Source organism: Hoplias malabaricus, chromosome Y, assembly GCF_029633855.1.
Source record: "Hoplias malabaricus isolate fHopMal1 chromosome Y, fHopMal1.hap1, whole genome shotgun sequence".
NCBI classification, from domain to species: Eukaryota; Metazoa; Chordata; class Actinopteri; order Characiformes; family Erythrinidae; genus Hoplias; species Hoplias malabaricus.
The window spans coordinates 69,519,693-69,530,182 of NC_089820.1; the positions used below are offsets into that span (position 1 = coordinate 69,519,693).

General features: G+C 43.9%; 1 protein-coding gene across 2 annotated transcripts in view; it reads right to left on the minus strand.

Annotated features, from left to right (window-relative positions):
* Positions 1 to 10,244, minus strand: part of LOC136679158 (brain acid soluble protein 1 homolog) — a 23,853-nt gene extending 13,609 nt beyond the window's left edge. The window contains exon 1 of one of the 2 annotated variants that reach the window (XM_066657505.1): positions 10,104 to 10,244. The gene's annotated coding sequence lies outside the window, so the exon portion shown is untranslated. The remainder of the gene's footprint in view (positions 1 to 10,103) is intronic. The other variant, XM_066657506.1, reaches the window with a different exon arrangement.
* Positions 10,245 to 10,490: the final 246 nt, after the last annotated feature.

Genomic DNA, 10,490 nt, shown 5'->3' on the forward strand with positions numbered 1-10,490 from the left:
TCTGTGTGTGTTTTGAGTGTGTCAGGCCACTGGAAGACACAGGTGGAAAAAGAAGTGAGTTATAGAGGACTATATCTCATATTGCTCTGCTGGAAATAAAGACGCTCTAAACGTCTTCTCCAGCTCAGATCCAGCTTCAGACACACCTCATGTGCAAACGTTCTGGAAGATCTTCCTTCCAGAGTTCAGCTGCAATATAGCAGCGCCCTGGTGCAGTGTGTAACATTACTTGAGATGGGCTGCTCTGGAGCAGCTGCACATGAGCCTAAGGTCACCAGGCTTAATGTCAAGCTTAGAGGGAGAGTATAAAGGTCCTCACGGGTCCTGTGTTCTTAAGTGACTGGGCTCCATTCAGTGCCAGTGATGGAATAATGTAGAGTGGTAAAATTAGATGACCATCTTAGGTGAAGTGCTTCAATTTAAAATAGCTCAGAATCTCTGGTGTCGAGGTGTTTTGCAAATGTGTTTGGATATCGCCAGAGAAATGCCTTAACTCTGACCTAACAAAGTTCTGCATCCTGTATATACACACACACACACACACACACACACATACACACACACACACACACATCCTCTTTGTGTATACACTCATCTCTCAGGCTGAATGTTTCAGTAATAAAAACATTGGAGCTCAGAATATAAACAGCAGAGGATCAACCATAGCCACGACACTGCATAGTCACACACATACACATACACACACACACACACAGTCTGTTTCCATGCATTTTGGGGGAATTAATTAGATTTCTATTAAATTTGGGCTTTTTATGAGACTCTAATCCACCTGTATCTCCCCTTTCCCCCTGTTCTTCAGCGCTCAGGACCCCCACAGAGCAGGTGTGATGTGGTGGTGGATCATTCTCAGCGCTGCAGTGACACTGACGTGGTGGTGGTGTGTTAGTGTGTGTTGTGTTGGTGCGAGTGGATCAGACACAGCAGTGCTGCTGGAGTTTTTAAACCCCTCAGTGTCACTGCTGGACAGAGAATAGTCCACTGACCAAAAACATCCAGCCGACAGCGTCCTGTGTCACTGATGAAGGACTAGAGGATGACCGACACACACCGTGCAGCGACAGATGAGCTACTGTCTCTGACTTTACATCTACAAGGTGGACCAACGAGGGAGGAGTGTCTCATAGAGTGGACAGTGAGTGGACACAGGGTTTAAAAACTCCAGCAGCACTGCTGTGTCTGATCCACTCGCACCAGCACAACACACACTAACACACCACCACCACGTCAGTGTCACTGCAGCGCTGAGAATGATCCACCACCACCACATCACACCTGCTTTGTGGGGGTCCTGAGCGCTGAAGAACAGGGGGAGATGGGGGTAATAATGTATGCATAGAAACAGATGGACAACAGTCTGTAACTGTATAACCACAAAGTGCTCCTGTGTGGTCAGTGGAGCTGGACAATGTAGGAAGAGTAGAAACAAGGAGGTGGCTTTAATGTTATGGTTGGTGGTTTTATAATTGAATTTCTATTAAAAGTATCTAGGGAGAGAAATAGGTTGTAAATCAATGGCACTGATGTTTAAACACCATGTGCATCACCATGGAGAAACATACACACACACATACATCCTAAGCAAAGTGGGGAGAGTATTCTCACTCCAGTAAAAGTCTTTTGAGACTGGGTAAAATACTGACTACAGTGAAGGTACCAGTAATTAAAGCCTAAATGCTCTGTAAGCTACTGACGTCCTGAGAGAGTGTGTGAGCTGTGGTCAGTGGAACTTCTCTGACCATCCAGCATCTATCAGCTCAGGAACTGAAGTGTGTAGCGAGTAGTGGGTGCTTCAGTCACAATGCAGCAGAGCAACAACACAGCGTCTTTTCACATGTGAATTATACTTAAATACGTGAACTATAAAGTATAATTAGTCACTTCCCACCTCTGCCTTCAACAACAACAACAACAACAACAATGTACACTGAGGTTTATCTGATTGCAATAGACAGAGAGGTGGATATAGAGGCAGACAGAGAGGTGGATATAGAGGCGGATATAAAGGCAGACAGAGAGGTGGATAGAGAGGCAGACAGAGAGGTGGATATAGAGGCAGACAGAGAGGTGGATATAGAGGCAGACAGAGGTGGATATAGAGGCAGACAGAGGTGAATATAGAGGCAGACAGAGGTAGATAGAGAGGTGGATAAAGAGGCAGACAGAGAGGTAGATATAGAGGCAGACAGAGAGATGGATATAGAGGCAGACAAAGAGGTGCATATAGAGGCAGACAGAGAGGTGGATATAGATGCAGACAGAGGTAGATATAGAGGCAGACAGAGGTAGATAGAGAGGCAGACAGAGAGGTGGATATAGAGGCAGACAGAGAGGTGGATATAGAGGCAGACAGAGGTAGATAGAGAGGCAGACAGAGAGGTAGATGTAGAGGCAGACAGAGGTGGATATAGAGGCAGACAGAGAGGTGCATATAGAGGCAGACAGAGAGGTAGAGAGAGAGGCAGACAGAGAGGTGGATATAGAGGCAGACAGAGGTAGATAGAGAGGCAGACGGAGAGGTGGATATAGAGGCAGACAGAGAGGTGCATATAGAGGCAGACAGGGGTGGATATAGAGGCAGACAGAGTTGGATATAGAAGCAGACAGAGGTGGATATAGAGGCAGACAGAGGTGGATATAGAGGCAGACAGAGAGGTAGAGAGAGAGGCAGACAGAGAGGTGGACAGACAGGTTGCTCTGTTGATAAAGTGTTGGGGCAACTTTGAGAAGGCTTTACCCTAGATGTTGGAACTTTTCTGTGAGGATTTGATGGTTTTCATGGGTCCATATAAACATTAGTGAGGTCAGGGGCTGAAGATTAGCTCTGTATCATAAACACCACTCTGAATTGTCCCAGAGTTATTGGATGGAGCTCCATCCCTCCAGAGAACACATTTCATTTGGCGTGTCTCTGTGTGTATTATCCACAATGTGTTCACAATAATGCGGCTTCAGGCAGCAGAGTTTTTCCAAGGTAACAGGTGTCTACGAACATTTGAATATGTAGATTATGTGAAAACTGTAACTTTAAGAGAGTCAAGGATGTAAATTTACAGGTGGACGGCGCTTCTGTTTTTTGTATAAAAATGCTCTAAGGGCATTGTGACACTGCACAAAATCATTTGTTTTGTTTGTGAGTTTTGAATATCTGAATCATCTGTTTACATCTGACACCAACACTACCATCGGTCTCTATCTAGCTATCTCTATCTGTCTCTCTCTTTCTCTCTCTTACACACACACACACACACACACACACACACACACAAATTCTTAGGATGCCCCCAGTATCCTTATTTTAAAATAGCTAATAAAATGCTATGGACACACACACTGACTCACATCTGAGGGGGCCATTATGGACAGGTTGGGTCAGTGGGACTCTGATCTCTGATTGGCTGTTGCCGTAGGTATCATATGACATTCTGCCATTCTGACTCCTTCATCCCAAAAGTCTGGGCCATTGCCATAGCAACTTGGAGAGAAATTCCATGATAAAACATAAGCAATATCTTCGTAGTCAAATCACAATCATTTACTATTTTAATCAGTGTGGACCTGTGATGCAGAGACCCTAGCAAACAAACCACTCTGAAACCCCTCTGAAACCCCCTCTGAAACTGGTTCTGCTCTGCCCTTAGAACAAGGCTGATTCATGGGCTCCTTGGTTCCTTCCTTGGCTCAAAGGTCAACATGCATTACACCCCGCTATAAAATATCACAGACCTTCACTACACCACAGTTAGTCACTATTATAATTGTGATAATCAGTGTTATTCACTTCATCTTCATGTTTTGGCTCTCTCTCTCTCTCTCTCTCTCTCACACACACACACACACACACAAACACACACACTGTTTTAAGGTCCATTGAGAAAGCTGTATAACTGAAAGTGCATCAGAGAAGTTTGACTTTCACTGCCCATGTAAAATGAACAAATACACACACGCACACACACACATGCACGCACACCCACACGCATACACACACACACACACACACACACACACAGATCTGCTCACTCGTCCTGCCTCCACCTGTCAGTGAAATTCTCTCTCTCTCTCTCTCTCTCTCTCAATTAATATATAATATAAAATATTTTTATCCTATATTTATTACTGTATAAAGCCTCTCCACTCAAGGCACATCATTCTAGGCATTATATCTAATATTTCCCACTATGATATCATGAGTAAAACACTGAAAAATTCTTCAAATTATTACATATTTCTAGACATTTTTAATTGTTGTAAAACATTTCGCAGAAAGGAAGTGTTTTATTTCACTGGCAGAAAGTGTAGCTTGTTTCAATCCTCGTTTATAAGTAAACAGAGCTGTTATAAACAAGTAAAAATTCCTGCTGATGGAATGAGATCACTTTAAACAAGCAGAAATCTCTTAATAATATTCTCACAGTCAACGTCACCTGAAAAAAAAACGAGATATCAACAGGATTTAAGATGATTTCACTCAATAAAATATTTTTTGGATCTGGAATTTTACATCTCTGTGTGTTGCTGAGTGAAAGGCTGAGTGTAATGCAGTATAAATGAAAAAGGGAGCCATTTTAGATTCAGCCATAAAGCTCCTCTGGAGGAGCCCTAGCCACCATTTTCAGACTCTCTCTCTCTCTCTCTCTCTCTCTCTCTGACTGCAGTACCAAATCCTTTCTTGTTCTGGTCACATGACCCAAACAGGTGTGACCCAAATTCATCGGACAGGTATCAGGCGTCCTCAAATCATTTTCCTTCCAATGAGCAAAAGAGATTTGTCCTTAATATTTCTGTAGTTCCAGCTGAATATCTCTGTAGTTTCTCCTTAATGTCTTGGCTTTTCCTCCTTATTTCTCTCAAGTGTTTTCATAATATATCTGTGGTTTTTCCTTAATAGCTGTGCATTTTCTCCTTAATATCTCTGTTGTGTCTCCTTAATATCTCTTTAGTTTCTTCTTAATATCTTTTCAGTTCTTCCTTAATATATCTGTAGTTTCTCCTTAATATCTCTGTAGTGTCTCCTTAATATCTTTGTGGTGTCTGCTTAATATCTCTTTAGTTTCTCCTTAATATCTCTGTAGTGTCTCCTTAATATCTCTTTAGTTTCTCCTTAATAACTTTGTGGTGTCTGGTTAATATCTCTTTAGTTTCTCCTTAATATCTCTGTAGTGTCTCCTTAATATCTCTTTAGTTTCTTCTTAATATCTTTTCAGTTCCTCCTTAATATCTATTTAGTGTCTTTTTAATATCTCTTTAGTTTCTTTTTAATATCTCTTCAGTTCCTCCTTAATATCTCTGTAGTGTCTCCTTAATAAGTTTTATTGGAGATCTCAGCAGCTGAAATTAAAGACAGAACTCAGCCATTTCTCATTAGCACTAAAAACCTTCTCAGTTTTGATGCTGAAAATAACCTTAATGTTTTTATTTCTACACAAGAGTCTCACGTCTCCTTTCAGTCTAATGCTTTTTTCTCCTGAGGACGTTTAGGAGAAACACTGTAAAGCCTCTTGAGTCATTAACGAGTAACATTTGAGCAGTAAGCTTGTTCTCTGGGGAGTTATGTAATCGTATTTGCCCTAGGACCCAGGAACCACTCGGGTTTGAACTGTGCAGAGTCAGTCATTGTCCTGTGGAGTGAGTTTATTGGAGGCCGTGGACCTCGTTTTCGTCTCCTCAGCACACAGCGTGTAAACTCAGACATTAGTCTGGTGAGATGGAACCATAGTCATTACTGAGTGTCTAGAACCTTCTTCTCATTTGTTTATATGGATGGTCAGGTCTTTCTTCCAAGATAAAGCAGAGGCGACGAGGTCATCTATAGAGAGCCTTCATTAAAGCAGTGAGGAATAACAGCAGAGGATCTTCTCATTACTGCTTTTACCCTCCACTCATTTAAACCTCCAAAGTTCAGTCTCCAAAGTTGGTTTTTCATTTTCCTCTCCTCCCGATCCATGGAAACCCAAGCACATTGTTAAGCTGCCAGCTTTGGGCTTCTGCTTTTGTCTCAGTTTTATTTGCTCAGTGTGGGGTCTGTTCTCTCCAGCTCCAGGTCTTTTACACCTAGATGTGTGGGTGCTGGGGCAGGCAGTCGATTTCTCATTCAGAGAAACAGCAGCAGCTTCTTCTTTCTTTGACTTTCTTCTTTTGTGTCTATTTCCTTTTCTCAGTTCTGGTTTCCTCTTTCCAGCGACACATCCTTTCAAACCCATGATGTTGCAGTGTTCTTCTTTCAGTGGAAGAATAGAAGCAGCCAGAGGATCTGGTTATTCTATGGGGTTTATATTTGTCGTGCAATAAACTCCTACACACTTGAAAATGATGGTTCTATAAGGGTTCTTTAGTAAAGAAAATGGTTCTGTATAGAGTCCTGAACAGCTGAAGAACCTTTTGCATGATTAGAGGGCTCTTCAGACTGATGGAGAAAATGTTGTAGATGGTTCTATACAGCACTAAAAACAGTTTCCTATTGTAACAAGCTTGACATTGTAACGGTAAAGGAGCCGTTTGTTGGCGACGTAAAGAAAGAAACAAGCCCCACTCTCGTATCAGATCTGAACAGATCCATAACTGTCTGTGTCCATCCTTCCACTCTGAGAAGAACAACTCGGAACTATGGGTTTGAAAAGATGCAGAGCTGGGGAGAAGAAGCCTGAACTTAGAAATAGACACATAAGAAGAAATCTAACAAAAATTAAGCAAAACCATGGACTAACCGCCCCAAAGCCCAGACCTCCACATCACTGAATAGGTTTGGGATTCTGACCGAACATTGGAGCACAGTAAAGCAGTGCTGCAGGTAGAGTTCCTCCATCTGTCTGTCTCTCTCTCTCTCTCTCTCTCTCTCTCTATCTGTCTTTCCTCTTTCACTCCATCTTCAAATCTTTCTCCAACTCTCTCAATCCCTGACATCCCTCTTTCATTTACTCCATTACTCCTCTGCATCTCCATCCCACCCTTTTTCCATCTCATTTCTCTTTATCTCCATCTCTCTCTTCATCTGTCCTGTGTCTCTCTATCTCATCTCTTTCTCTCTCCATCTCTCTCTCTCTCGTCTCCATCTCTCTCTCTCTCATCTCCATCTCGTTCCCCATTTCCATCTCTCTCTCCATCTCATCTCTCTCTCATCTCCATCTCTTTCCCCATTTCTTTCTCTCTCTCCATCTCCATCTCTTTCCCCATCTCCATCTCTCTCTCCAGCTCATGTCCATCTCTCCTGTGTCTCTCCACCTCCCCATCGCCATCATGTTCTATCTCCATCTCAATCTCAATTTTCTCCTCTGTTTTTCATCCTCTTTCTCCATCTCTAAATTAACCAATTTCCCTCACTTCTGTCAACCTAAATCACCATAAACATTTCACTGTTGTTGTGCATGGGAATACATATAAACACACACACACACACACACACACACACACACACACACCCAGGCAACATTGTGTAAAACCAGTTCATGTGTATGGCAGTTCTGAGCCTCTGTGCGCGAGTGTGTGTGGGTTTAATATTCCACACATGCCTCTACACCCAGCCCCCACTCATGCACAGAGCTGAAGCCGGCATTTTATTCAATTTTAGGTTCCACCTTAAACTCCCTACTATTTCGGTCCATCTCCAATGATTCAGACCCAGAGAACTTTATGCAAATTCGCTGCATAGCTTCCTTTTGCATGATCCACCCTCAGGTTGCATTTCCTGATGTAGCAGAGGACTGTGGTAAGTGACAACGCTATTTCAAAGTTCTCCCGAGTCCATGTGGCTATGTTCATCTCAAAGAACACATCTACCCCCTGAGGTCTCAGAGCTCCGTGCACGTTCAGCAGCGGTTTCCACCCTTGCCCTTTGTGCACTGAGGTGTCCCCTGACTCCCACAATTGTTTCCTGATATACACTGTAGCAGGGGGAAGACAAGCGCTTTGCAATCTCACATCTGAGCAGATGATGAATGTTTTCTCCCAAATTGTGGCTTTAAATTATGAGCAACGACCTATTTTTGTTTTCAGAGACAGAGCCTTTAGTGAATGTGGCTTTAATATTTACCAGCATCTGAAAAAAAAAATTTTCACCATTAATTTGACTCTGTCCCACATTTTTTGGAGTGAGTTGCAGGTAAATGTTTATATAAATGTTTCTATTTGCTCATATTTAACAAACAGAATTACAGTTGTCACAGAAAGCACTGAAAATCTTTTCGTTGTTCTTTTGTCTGTTCAAGTGAATTAACAAATGGCAGACTTCAGGTTTGTGTCCCATTGTTTCTGCGAATGGAGTTACGTTAATTGGATGTATGTGGGTTTAAAGGCACCATGCTCTGTGCCAAACATGAGCTACACTCCTCCAGCAGTGGGATGTGGATCACAGGAACTGTGTTCTCTGGAGCGATGAAGCTCATATCTTTGGGAAGAGATGGAGTGATTGTGGTGACCAGGCCTCAGTAATATTTATGTGGCTAAAAGTCAAATCCTCACAGCATTTTTTTTCTCTTTTCTCCTCTCCTCTCTGCTCCTCTCCTTTCATCTTCTCTCATCTTCTCTCGCTTGCTTCTGCTCCTCTCCCCTCCCCAATTCCTCCTTTCTGCTCGTCTTCTCTTCTCTTTTCTCATTTTCCCTCTTCTCTTCACTTCTCTTCTTCACTTCTCTTCTGTTCTTTTCACTTCTCTTCACTTCTCTTCTGTTCTCTTCTTCTTCTCTTCTCTTCTCTGCCCCTCTTCATTTCTGTTCTCTTTTTCCTCTCCTGCCCTGTCCTCTGCCTCTCTCCTTTCATCTCCTATTCTCTTCTCATTCTGTTCTCCTGCTCTGTTCCCCTCCTCCTCTTGCCCCCCCCCCCCCCCCTCGCTGTTGGATGCTGCGCACCACGCTCTGATTTTACCATCATTTGAAGCAGTAGTGTAGAGGAATTGATTTATTTGCGAGCGACTGAAAGGAAGTGATTCTGTCGGTGGAGGGATATTTAAGTGTTTCATTGATGGTGTCATTCTTTTTTTTTTTTTTTTTTTTTTTTTTTATGAGCGCGCGCTCGGAGCAGAGGCGGCGCGCGCGAGTGTCTGGTCTCTCGTCTCATTGTCTGCAGCAGCATCTCTTCACAGAGCTCCGAGCTGAAGCGCGCGCGGGGGCTCGGTCAGAGCGAGGCGCCAAAGCAGAGCACTTTTAAAACACAACAAACACAATTAAAAGCCTCCAGGAGCGAGCAAGACACGCAAACGCACAAAAAGACACCCATTCTCCCATCTCCATCCACACCCTGCGCGGACTGCGCATGCGCCAAACTGAGACAAAGGATGGAGAAATAACTGATAGAATTCGGCATAAAGAGCATCACATGCGTCACCAGACAGAAGCGTGGGCTTTAAAACAGAGGAAATTGTGCAAACGTGTAGTGCACATATGAATATATATATACATATATATTGCAATTTATGATTTATGCATAAATTAAACATCAAAGACAACACAGTTATTGCAATTATTAACCCGTGTGGTTATCATGCGCGCTGTGTTTTCTTAATGTTATAACGCATACATTACGCGTAATTTATTGTGTGTTACTGGGAGCGTGTGTGTGTGTGTGTGTGAGCGCGCGGGAGGGGGGGGGGGGCAGTTAGACCGCTGCAAAACGTGTCTCACCTCCACACTGAGACAAAGGGGTGTGGTGGAGATACGCGTTTTTGCTTCTGTGTTTGGCTTTGTTTGGTTTTCTCCCTCAGAGCACAGCCACGCAGCAGCAGCAGCAGAGCCCGGAGAGCTTATGCAAATTATGTAAATCATATTTAAATAGGGTGCCTGTGGTATTTTCAGCATCCTCAGGAGCACAACAACGGCGCAACAAGGGGCTCTAGTGCAATAAGCTACGGCTGTGCGCGCACGAGGCTGGTGCGGGTACACGCCCCTCTCGCGCTCGAGCCTTAACTCCTCGGAAATCACACGCTGTGATCGATAATCCCCCGATCACCGTGAGCGCGATCAGCGGAGAGCCTCAGAACAAAGCGTCAGAAAAAGAAAAGGACTCCCGAGTGAAACGAAATTCATAAAAATGTCACTAATCGGAGCCTAACGATAGCGATTAATATATGCGCTTTTCTAAATGGATCCTTTCTTACCGGTAGGCGGTGGTCTTTCGTGCGTCTGTCTCGCGCTTCTCGCTTCTCGCTTTTCCCTCGTGCGCGTGGCGGCGGATGGCGCGTGTACTCAGGGCTGGCCAGTCTAAAGCTCGCGCTGCATTTCGCTTTCGCGTGCGCACACTCTCGCGCATGGAGGTGGTTGATGGGGTGGGAGGAGGGAGGAGGGGCTCGAGGTGGGGGTTGGGGGGGGGTGATGCGCGTGCTCGCGCCTCCAGCTGGGACAGATCAAACGCAGCAGCGATATTAGCAGATATTAGGTGTCCATACATGTGTAGACACCACTTAAACTTAAAGGTGCAATACTCGTGGCTGAAGCACAAAATGAAGTGCTCCGGAGCAGCTACACATGAACTTGAACTGTATTAA